The sequence below is a fragment of the Coloeus monedula genome (assembly GCF_965178545.1).
Source record: "Coloeus monedula genome assembly, chromosome: 4".
In the NCBI taxonomy this organism is placed as follows: Eukaryota; Metazoa; Chordata; class Aves; order Passeriformes; family Corvidae; genus Coloeus; species Coloeus monedula.
Window position 1 is genome coordinate 16,750,228 of NC_138784.1, and position 11,901 is coordinate 16,762,128.

General features: G+C 48.6%; 1 protein-coding gene across 1 annotated transcript in view; it reads right to left on the reverse strand.

Moving 5' to 3' along the window:
* DENND2A (DENN domain containing 2A) overlaps nt 1-11,329 on the reverse strand; it is a 58,350-nt gene extending 47,021 nt beyond the window's left edge. Inside the window, exon 1 of the mRNA XM_082280948.1 lies at nt 11,197-11,329. The gene's annotated coding sequence lies outside the window, so the exon portion shown is untranslated. The remainder of the gene's footprint in view (nt 1-11,196) is intronic.
* Nucleotides 11,330-11,901: the final 572 nt, after the last annotated feature.

The window sequence follows — 11,901 nt, forward strand, 5'->3', positions numbered from 1 at the left end:
GTTAGATCATGGAATGCTTTAGGTTGGAAGGCACCTTAAGGACCATCTGGTTCCAATCCCTCTGCCATGGACAGGAACAACTTTCACTAGATCAGGCTGCTTAAAACCCCATCCAGCCTGGCCTTGAACCTTTCCAGGGACGGGGCATCCACAACATCCAGGGACACGGCATCCCGTTGCAGTGCCTCACCACTCTCACAATAAAGAATTTCCTCCTAATGTTTAATCTAAATCTCCCCTCTTTTAGATTATACTTTTTTAGGTATTCCTCACCAGAACCACGTTCTTTATACAAAGGTAGAAGCTGCCCAACGTTGCCTCAGTTATCGTCAGTTGAACACAATGGATGTTTTGATAACAACTGTATTTTATTTACTGAAAAGAGAATGTCTACCAACATAACTGGAAAACTAAACCTAAACTTGATCTTTCAGGGGAAATTCCCCAAACATTTTCTTCCACTAGAAGAGGAACAAGAAGAGCTTATGTAATGCTATACTTGATTTACTTCTGGGTTGGTAAGAAAAAATGTTTGGCATTCAAGTAGGCATTCTTCTTCCCATCTCTTCTGCATGTAATAACTCAAACGTTCAGACTGCATAGCATCTACTTAATAAAAACCTACCCTAAGTGGGTTCACTGCATTCATATTAAAAAGATAAGTAAGACACAGGAGAAATTTCAGCCCTGAAAATAAGTTAGCAAGAAGTTATCTTTGCTTATACATCTTCCCAAGCAAAAAGGATATTAGAGAGGCACAGTGTTTGCAAATACAGTTACCACAGTGTTGGGGTTTTTAGGAGGTCTCCTGTTTTCTTTTTTCTCTTAAAGACTTTTTCCCATATATGTTGCCAGGGCAAAAAATTACTGTGTGCTTAAGAAAAACAAAAGACCTGGCCATGGCGGGGGGGGGGGGGCCCATCTGGCTACTCCCTTTCACCTGGGGGTTGGGTACAGCCCGGGCTGGTTGGTGCTCCCGGCGTTCGGAGGGAGAGACGCTGCCATCTTTGTGGAGGGATTTCGTCAGCGCTGCGGGCTTCTGCTTTTTCGGCCGCCTTCCTTCCGCCGTGAGTGGAGCCTGCTCGCTGGAGCAGCTGTTGCACCGGGACCCTCACACCCCACCTTACTAGAAGGGGGACTGTTCACCATCTGCTGGGGTGCCTCAGGGAGAAACCCCGGGATTCCCAAACCCGCCTTTCCCTGCCCCCGCCGTTGCTTGGAGCCTTCGCTACTCTGTAGCCCCACATGCCCTGCCTGCCCACACCTCCGGGGGTTCCCACTGCAGCTCCACAGTTTGGATACATCTTGTCTGCCACCCGGGATTTGTGCTCGTCCCTGCTGTTCCAGCCTGCTGTTGCCCAGGGTCCGGCCGGACACCGGGATCGGCTGCCCAGGGGTTTGTGAAGCCTTTGTTCCTTCCCTTCCCGGGATCCCAGGCCGCCATTGCCGCGTGCTCCCCGAGCTCGCTCCGGAGCGCCCCCTGCAGCCGCGGGGGAACCATCGCACCTGCCCTGCTCACCGGGAGCCGCCAGCGCCCCTGCCGGCTGCGAGCGGAACTGCACCCGAGGGGAAAGGGCCCGACAGCCGAGAAGGCTGGGACTGGGTTTGTGATTGTTTGCTGGTACTGCCAGAGTTATTGCTGTTTGTTTGCCTTATTATACACATATAGATATATAATAGTAAAGAACTGTAGTTCCTGTTCCTCATATCTTTGCCTGAAAGCCCCTTAAGTTCAAAATTATAATAGCTCGGAGGGAAGGGGGGTTGCATTTTTCATTTCAAGGGAGGCTCCTGCCTTCTTTGGCAGACACCTGTTTTTCAAACCAAGACACACAGAAAACTAAGAATACTCCCAAGAGGTCTAAAAGTACTCTCTCTTCCTGAAGTAGCATCTCACAAACTCCGAACCATGGTGTCAAAGTGCCTGTTTCTCCTACCTGATCAGAAATGGTCCAGAAACTAACTTACCTGCTCAAGATACACTCACATACCTGAAATGCAGCTGCATGGTCTCAGCAATTCAATTTGCATGAATCACAAACAGGTTTGAATGTTGCTGGATGAGTAATTTACTTATGGTTTCTGACTAACTTAAATAATTTTTGCCAAGTTTGATCTAAATTCAGTATGCTTCAAAAAAGCCTCAAACCCAATAGAGAGAGAAACTTTCAAGAAAATATTTGAGGTAATCTGAAGGAAGGTTACAAGAGTCAGATTCTTTACTGTGAAATGACATTATTTACCAAAATTTAGCTAAATTGAGGGGGTGTGTGTTAAACCTTCCCTTTACAAGGAGCTGAAACACTATTTAGGCTTTCTCTCCTTCTTATTTATTTTATTGAGGGGAAAAAAGGAGGGAAGAAAATAGATGGGGCTACCCTGCTACCTTTCTCCAAATAGTTATTTACAATTTTTTAAATTCAATTATGAAACTGAAAAACCAATACCACAAAATTTCCTCCAAAGCATCAAAAAGCTGCTAACCTCACTTCGAGGTCATTGCTCAGCTTAAGTTAATGGAGCAATGACAGTGACATCACCTTGTTCTTCTGGGTGACCTCATCCACACGTCTCACCGTACTTCATCACTGTATCCCCAAGCCATGCTGACTCTGTGAAACTACTGCTGAAGAAAAGGTGCATTATACATTCTTCTGCTTAATTCTGCATTCAAGGATTTCATGGCAAATCCCACATCAAAAAACCTCCCATTGTTTACATGTTAAAAGAAAAAAAAGTTACATATGCAACAGAGACAGTGAAACAGCTGATCTGCTCAAGTCTGTCAGGAAAAAAGAATGGGTTGGTGATTACCTGTTTCCAGGGAAAGAGAGAGAGAGAAAGACAGAGAGGGGGGAGAGAGAGAGAAAAGGAGAGAGAGAGAAAAGGATAGGAAAAGAAAGCAAGCTAGCTCAATGTAATCAAGGTCAGGCTTGATTTTTCAAACAGCAGATCTTGATCTGAAGTAAAAATAAACCACACCTCATGGCTCTCTACAGGTTCCTGAGGAGGGGAAGTGCAGAGGGAGATGCTCAGCCTTTCTCCCTGGTACCCAGTGGTGGTACACATGGGAATGGCTCAAAGCTGCAGCAAGGGAGGTTCAAACTGGACATTCGGAGGCATTTCTTTACCAAGAGGGTGGCCAAACATTGGAACAGATTTCCTAGAGAGGTGGTCAGTGTCCTGTGTCTGTCAGTGTGTAAAAGGCATTTGGTCAGTGCCTTAATAACATGCTTTAACTTTTGGTCAGCCTGAAGTGGTCAGGCAGCTAGGCACGCTGATCACTGTGGGTCCCTTCCAAACTCAAATAGTCTAGTCTAGTCTATTCTATTAACAGTAATAATAATAATAAAATTCTAATGAAAGGCTGCCTTGAGCATGAATGGCAAGAGGGACTGGGTTAGGCATCTGGGAATACTGGTTTGAAGGACAGAAAAGCAAGAATTTGTATTCCTGCAGTGGTTGCTGGTCAGTTGAAGTCCCTCAGTGCTCTGACATGCCAAGTTTCTGTTTCTGATAATGTTTCCAAGTTGCTTTGGATGAGAAAAATAACTTTACCCCATACAAACAAACATTAAGCAAGTGGAACATGAAGCAATATATTACATGTCAGAATAAGTTATTAAAAAAACCCCAACCAACCAAAAAAACACCTCTTCAAATTCTGACAACATTTTATGAAATTTGTGCCTTTTAGAGGTGATCCTAATTTTCCTTGAAACATACCTAAAATTGTCTTTGACTAGTGGAGGAATTTATGAATTTAACAGGGGAAAAGCCTTGGTTTCCCACTGAATTTGAGTAAGCTAAATCATTCTATAAGGAAAGTTTCCTGCTGTGCAAACAAGAGGATACTGATGGGGCAAGATTTAGCACAGACTAAGCAGCAATAGCTGTCAGTATCCTTCACCACCACAAGTACAGGACTGTTATGTGAGAGGTGACACCATGGCAAAACTTCACCTTGGAGTCACTCACTGTAATCTCAGGGGACAGAGACAGAAATCTGACACAAAAACAGTTACCATGTGTTGATTTCCCAGTAGGAAACCTCTTAGGCCTCTCAGAGATTGAGAAAGCTGAGAAACAAGAACCAGATAGATCAGGGCTTCTGACATCATCTGGAAAAAGCTCAGTACCTTACACATTTCTTTACAGCAACTAATTGTCTTGTAGCATTTGACTAGGGATTGCTGTACCTGTAGCCTAGCATGTCAAGGCAGGGAAAACCAGATTCTCAGTTACTTAATCCCAAGCTCCCTGAATTAAAGGAAAAAGCTCTCATGGACCAGGAGACTGTGGAGGATGCTCCAGGGTCTGGTTTTGGCCAGATGTTGATTTTTGAAGTGCTACGTGTGCTGGTGCTGAGACTTCCTTCTCAATTTTAGTAAGGGACATTTATTTCCCTTTGCTACTAAGCCACTCTGAGCTCTGGATAACCCAAGATTCAAGTCTTACCCAAAATCCCCTGTGAAGCCTTTGGGATCACAGCATCCTTTGCAGCTGAAACACATTGTATTTTTGTATGTAGGAAACACACATCTTCTGCAGGGGCTTAATGTTTTCAAAGAGAAATCTCCAATAGTCTGAAAAGTCTCTGGGAGCTCTTTCCTTTTTAATTTAGAAAGGTGGTGTTTGGCTGACACTGGCAAGCAAACTCATATTTATGAAGTGCCCTCTCAGTGCCCTGTGAAATCTGCCATTTCCCTCCATGACAGTCAGCCCTATCTATCACGACAACATAATCCCCCGGGACAGGAGACCCGAGCCCCTTTGCTGCTCTCCTCTGCAAACAGATGTGTGCACGTTCCCCAGCTCTGAAAGTCACGGCTGCCTTTTGGCAAAGAGCTACAGCAGCTGCACATCTGCAGAGGGGAAAAGCTTTCAGCAAAAAATAGAGGGGGATCTCATCCTCCCCCTCTCCGCCTGCAAAGCAAGCTCAGCATTTGTTCCTCTCCAGATGACACCCTGATGAGTTGATTTAATCATTCACATATGCGTGCCTATTCACAATGCTTCCAAAATACCAGGCCTGTGACAGCATCTCACCTGAACTGCTCACAGTAACATGGCTTATCAGCAAGCACTTGGCAAGAGGCCTTGCAGGACAAGAAGAGAAGACCCATGTTCAAGGGCACTGCTAATATAAAATGATTCTACAGAATACAAGTGGGTGAGTGAGAGACCACTTGTGATGAGAACACCTAAACACATGCTTAATTTTAAGTCTATGCTCAAAGCCCACTATCTTCAATTAGGCTGCATGAAGTCCAGCCCAAACTCCCCAGAGCAGGAATGATGTACTGCACTGGGAGCCAAAGCACTCGGATGGGTGGATTTAAGCATGCGCCGTGACCTACGTGTCTGCTTAAACGATTTGCCAGACTGGGGGCACAGTACAGAATATTTAAGTGTAGCAGGATCACAGAACACTTCACCACTTTTATTCCCAAAGGGAAATTTAATTAAAACACAGAGCATGTAGCCATTTAAAGTTATTCTGGTTGCAAAGAACAGCAAGTCCTCACCCCCTGAAACAGTCTCTCCAGTGGATTGCCAGAGTCCCCAGTAAATTACTGGTAACACAACTTATGTGCCTGAACTTGGTCATGAGCCATCTACTCTCTGGGATCTGTAGGGTCAGGAGTCTCAAGGTCTGGCAGGGTCTCATCCAGAACTCTTTCATCCACTTCCAAGTGAGGTGGCACCTTTCCCCACTCAAGCTACCCCTAACCATCATCAGCTCTTGACATTTTAAGTATCTGGGCCAGATTTTCAAACAAGTTCAGAGCAAAGCATTTCTGACTGCTTCTCCAAGAGCAGCTTTTCTGCCAGGCACAGTCTCCTGCACCGATATCCAACCAAGGCAAAGCCTTTCCAAGCAGGGTCAGCACCCCATATGCTGAACTGCTCAGCCAATCTAATTACTTACCACAATGCCCGATGAGGAGATGGGCATCGGAAAACACAGCTGCCAGCATCTCCTGGCAGAACCTATCCCTACACCAGGCTCCATTCAGATCAATGGCTCTCTGCTGTACATATTCTAGAGGGAATGAGAGCAGCGGAGCAAACCTCCACCAGCATCAGCAATGCTGTGTTACAGAGGAGGCAAGACCGGCCACAGTTAAAGGATGCCATACTTAAAAACCAAGCAGTGCTCCTACTGAGGCTCACAAGGCAGCACCTGCCTTCTTAGTGGCACAGCACCAGTAGCAGCAAGTCCCAGAGTCCAGACACCAAAAAGCAGGCTGAACTACAGCTGGCTTACCTGTCTAGCTTCCTTCCTTTTGCCTTTTACTCTGATCTTCCATCACACATCTCAAAATGGTCCAGGCCCCTGACCCACACTCCGAGATGAGATCTTGTCAGCACTTCACGTGGAGCCAACTGCATGAAGAGCCCAGGGCATGGCCAGGCCCATCTGTTACAGGCTTTGGTCTCTGTGAGTTGGTGTTCTTATTTTAACTCCCTCTGCTTCTGGGCCCCTCTTCATCTCTCGCTCCTCCCATCTCCCTCTCTCTGCTCATGAGGACAGAGTTTCCATCCTGGCTCTGGGCCAGCGCATGTATGGGCAAAGGCAGAGCTCAGGAAAAGCCATCTTCTGCTCTGTTTCATCACGTAAACACTGCCAGTTCCCAGCCCAGGAGCACAGGGCTGAGCCAGAGCTCTGCCTGCAGAGGAGGACCAACAACTCCTGCCCGGGCTGGACACAGCAGCTCAGCTGCAGTGCAAACACCTCCCTTCCCAGCCCTCCTGCTCCCAACCAAGGAATTGCTTGTTAGATGGCAGACACAGAAGCATCTCACATTCAGCAAAGGTCATCTGTAACAGCACACGCAGGTAACAGTCAAGACAAATTCTTGTTTGCACCAGTTATTAAAAACAAGAAAACCAGAAGATCCCAAGCAAACCTGACTGGCAATGCCCCAGCACTGGGATGACCATCTTGCCTAAAGCACACAAGAAGGCCTCAGAGATGTACTGGATCCTAACAAGTTTAATCAGTAAAAAATGGCCTTTAATCACCACTAACTCTTGCATCTGCTTTCTAAATCCTTGAAAATAACAATATGCCAGCTGCAGCTGGTTTCCCTAACCTGGGGAGGGGAAAAAGCACTGAAGCAAAGAATGAAGATTATACCAGCACTCACAGCATTCATTCCAGCAGGACATTATTCTTTCAAGCCTCTGCCCTTCCAACTATGCTTGACTTCCGTCAGTTTTACCATGGGACAGTACTATTTTCAGAAAAGAGAGAAATTATGTTCTTAATACATGTTATCTGCATTAAAGAAAGGAGTACCAGTGTTTCAAGCATCTTGCAACGAAGATTTCCCATGAGCCCCCTTTTGGAGTTTTTGTTGCACACACACAGCACCCCCACATTTGCCCAGAAAATGTTTAGGCAACGTATTTACCTCAGAGCGCTACAAACTTAGGGGGTTTCAGCACAAGATCACCCCAGCCATCATGCCAGGATTATCCCAGGAGCACAGCCTCTGTGAGCAACTGCAAGGATGACAGGCTGGAACCACATGATCTGGTTCCGAGCTGCTCAGAGCTGTCTCAGCACAGGAGGGACTGAACCATCATGATGGCAAAACCCCAAAGGTGTCTTGCTGCCATGAGTTCCCACTGAGCTCCCAGCTCACTGAAAGACATGAACTGGTAAATAATCACTGCTTTGATTGGGAAAGGCCTGGGGAATTGTGACTTTCACCTCATCAGTGCCATGTCCAGAGACACAGGGTGCCTTGGTCCAGCTGGGTGGTGAACCATGTAAAGGCTGGGAGAGATCTTGAATAGGACCAGGCGATAGGACCTTAAGTATTTATGTAAGACAGTGATGATGCCTTTTAGTGCTTTATTAACAGAGACCTTGCACTGATCCTCAGCCCACTCTGTGCTAGGCTTCCACCGAAGGACACAGACCTCGGCTGAAATCCCAGGCTGTAGAGGTCAGATGCTCCAGGGACTCCAGCTTGTCTTAGGCACCCAACTTCAAGGTGACCCAAGGCCCCTGCAGAAGCTACGTTTCAAAAGCACAGCCTTCACGAAGCCAGGGGTTCTGCCATACAGTCATCAAAACCTGGCATGAAGCCACCCCCAGATGCCATGCATATCCTCACACTTCAGCCTCTGCTTCAGTTCCCAATAGCTGATAAAGCATCTCCAAGGTGAAAACCAGAACAGAAAATCCCATAAGCAAGAACAAGATGTTATTGCCCTCTCCATTGCACTTCAGAGCTACAGTCAAGAAGACATTGTCTCTTCTCCTGCCTTGTGCAGTAAAAGGGTGCTTACAGATACCTCGGATACAATGTTAGTTGAGCTGTATCTAAGCCAAGCCAGGATCACTCATTTATTGTCAGGACTTGAATGAAACAAGAAATTTCTTTCCAGCTACATCCCACTCCCTTCTTCCCTGCAGAGAGTCTCCTCAGCCCGTAAGGAACTGCTATGCAAGTGTGTTAAAAGTCCTATTTCAGCATTTCTTTCATAGTAGAGGCCTCTTCCAGCCAGCTCTTGGGATCCTGCCAACAGACATATCAGCCACTAGTACTTAAATCCTTCAGCTAAAAAATGCTTCCCTAAAGAGCTTATACCCCAGTTCTGGAGGCCTAAGATCATCACAATTAACCAGTTTCAACAAGAGTTTAAGAGAGGTTCTTCTCCACTCTCGTGGGCTTAATAGTGCACTACAGAGCCTTTCCTCCCCTTGGTCTGGCCTCCACTTAGGAAGGAGCAGCTTCCACACAGTTCCAGCCAGGAAATAAATGTCAGGTGCTACAAAAGGAAGGGAGAACCAGCTGCTTTGAGTAATGCAGTCAGGGGGATCCAAAAGAATATGACACTTATCAGACACTATTGAAATGCCCAGCACCTCTCCATGTTTAAGAGACTGGCTCTGTTGTGTGATGATTTCATTGGCAAATATCTTAAACTTGGGGAAGGACTGAGCTTGCTTCTATGCCCTCAGAGTGCCCAGCAAAACAGAGATTTTAAGTCCCGTCCATATGAATTAGTTGTTATGGCTGATATTAAGAATAACTGATTGGAAAAGCTACTCCTGAATTAAGATCATGTCTGAAAAACACAGTTTACATGGTCTTTATTTATTATCTCCTTGTCAAAATGAACATTTCTAACATGCAAATATACCAGGCATGGGAGAAAGGCAAGCCTATTGTAAGTGTCTAACAAAGGATCTAAATGCTCTTCTTGTTTCTGGAGAACAGAAAGAACACACAGAGGTTGTCTTTGCAGACAAAATGTCCTAAAAGATTTCCCAAGGCAGCGAGCTGGGGGCAGTACTTTGGGACACTCCACATGCACTTCTGGTCTACAACGAACACCGCACTTTGGATCTGAGTTGATGGACAGGGAGTGTCTTCTGCATGGACCAACCCAGGCTTCAGCACACAACCTTCTCACCCACGCAAGCAGAGAGTGGTCCCAGCAGAGCCATAAATCTTTGGTCTGCTTTTTACATCCTCGGCCACTCCAGCGCCCTTTGTTTTCGGTGCTTTCTCTTCCGTTTCTCAAAAAGGCGCCTTATTACCCTGGGAAGTCCTGTGGCTTTCCTCTCATTTCCATACTTAGCATTTTCAGTTGCTTCCAAGCCTGACCCAACATAGTAGTTATCCATTTTCACAGGCTGAAACACTGTCTGGATTATTTAAAAAACCCAAACAACAACCAAACAAAATCCCTCAAACCAAACAAGCACCAAACCCCACAAACACTACCCCAATGACAACAATTCAGAACACAACACAGGGGTGGAGGAAATGCATTCCTTTCCTCTGCCAGGATGCAGTAACAACTCCGTTTTTGGTGGATCAGGAAACAGAGCCAGTACACATTATTGGACCTCACTACCACACACCAAGAACCAGCGGTCAGTAAGGTGGCAGCCAACACAGAAAACAGCTTTTTAATCCACCACCAACACCAGCAGCTCCCCTCACAGTAGCAAATAAAAGCCCCATGGAAATGCCTTTGGTCATCTCTATATCCTCCCAGCTGAGTTCCAGGCTGGAGATGCTCTTCTCCAAAAGCAACAAACTTAAACAACTACTTAAATGGCAAGAGCAAAGGTGCCTGGGAGTACCTCAGGGTCAGGAAATAACTTGCTGACCTGTCTTGGAAACAAGCTGTGTTCTTGTAAAGAGCAGGATTAAGGGCCCATGTTTAGCACTTAGTCCCTGCTCCTGTGAGGAGGCTCCAGTGCAGACCCAAGCAGTCAGAAAGTCTCACTCCACCATGACCATCACTTTTCCAGCACTGATCATCAAGAGCCATGCTTCTTGGATACTCATAAAGCCAAAACCTCTGAAAGCATCCTAAATACACCTGGCATGGTTTTACCCCCCAGTTTGAAATTGACACCTTGGGACCACAGCAGCAGCCAGCTCTAACTTCTTCCTTGTTCCCTTCCCAAACAACATTCCCCTCCACCAACTCCATGCCTAACCCATTAGCACTCATCATTGCTGCGTACAAGAGCGAGAAGGCAAGCAAGTGGTTTTCTCCCCAGGACAGGTGAATACTGCCATCGATCCCCAGCGGGAGTCAGAAATGCCACCCTGTTAAGCCGCAGGCTGCACACAACTGCAGGCGCTTCTTCCAGCCGAGGGCAAAGCAAGAGGAAAGCAGGCTGTCCAGAGCAGGGACAGAGAACTGCAGGGCTAATGTCGTAGGGAGATTCAGGTTTTTGCCGAACCGAGAACTGCAGCAGGGCCCGGGCTTCCCCCAAAGAATGCGCTTAGCGTTTCCTGCTCTGTTCTGTGCTGGAGACCGAGGCAGGGCTGAGTTCACCCAGGGGCCCCGTGCCGGGTGGCGGGGCTGCCGCTGCTCCTCCGCCCCACAGCTCCCGACCCGCTCGGGTCGGCTTTTCAGCAGCTCCCCACGTCCCCTCGGCCCCTCTTCCCCCGGCCGAGACCCGCTCGGGCAGCGGGCCCGGCCCTCCCGCGCCCGGCGGGAGCAGCAGCCTCCCCGTCCCGGCGGGAAAGCGGCGGTGCCCGGGAGCGCGGGGGGATTCGGCTCGCGGCCTCCGCTTTCCCTCTCTGCAGCCGAACGCAGCACAGGGGTGAAGAAAAGCAAGTTGTGGGGTGGCAGGGAAGACGGAATTAGAGATTTTTTTGGAGCGGCACCTCTGCCCGCTCTCCCGCGTTAACGGAGCCCCCCTACCTTCCTCGGCGGCAGCGGCGGAGCGGGGGGGCCGTGTCCCGGCATGACGGCGGCGGCGCCCGGCGCCGGGCTGGCGGCTGCGGACCCGCGGCTGGGGGCTCCCCGCCCGCCCCCCGCCGCCACCGGCCCCGGCCCCGGCCCCGGCCCCGGCCGCCCTCCGGCGGGAGCACCGCCCCGCCCCGCCCCGCCCCGTCCCGCCGCCGAGGCAGCCGCGCCCGCCCCCCGCTCCGGGCATGGAGCGCCCTGCGCTGCCCACCCGGGGTGAAGGGGGATGCTCGAGGGAGGCGACGGGGGCTGCCGGTGTCGAGGCCAGCAGGACAAACCAGAGCTGAGTGAAAACCCGCCGTTCTGGTTGCAAACTGAAAGATTTCCGAGGAAACGTAGAAAGTCCTGACTTGCTATCAACCCAGCACCTGTCACTGCCACGGCTTCCCGAGGCTGATCGGGTCACACACTCATCGCTCGGGAGCACCTGGCCACGAATGCCTCAAAGCTGCAACACGATTTCTATCAGCTGATCTGAGGCTGGGTGTTAGCGAAAGGTTTTTCACCCAGAGGGTGGTTGTACACTGGAACAGGCTCCCCAGGGAAGTGATCACAGCACCAAGCCTGACAGGGCTCAAGAAGCGTTTGGACAACGCTCTCAGGTACACGGTGTCATTCCTGGGGTGTCCTGTGCAGGGCCGGCGGTCGGACTCCATGATC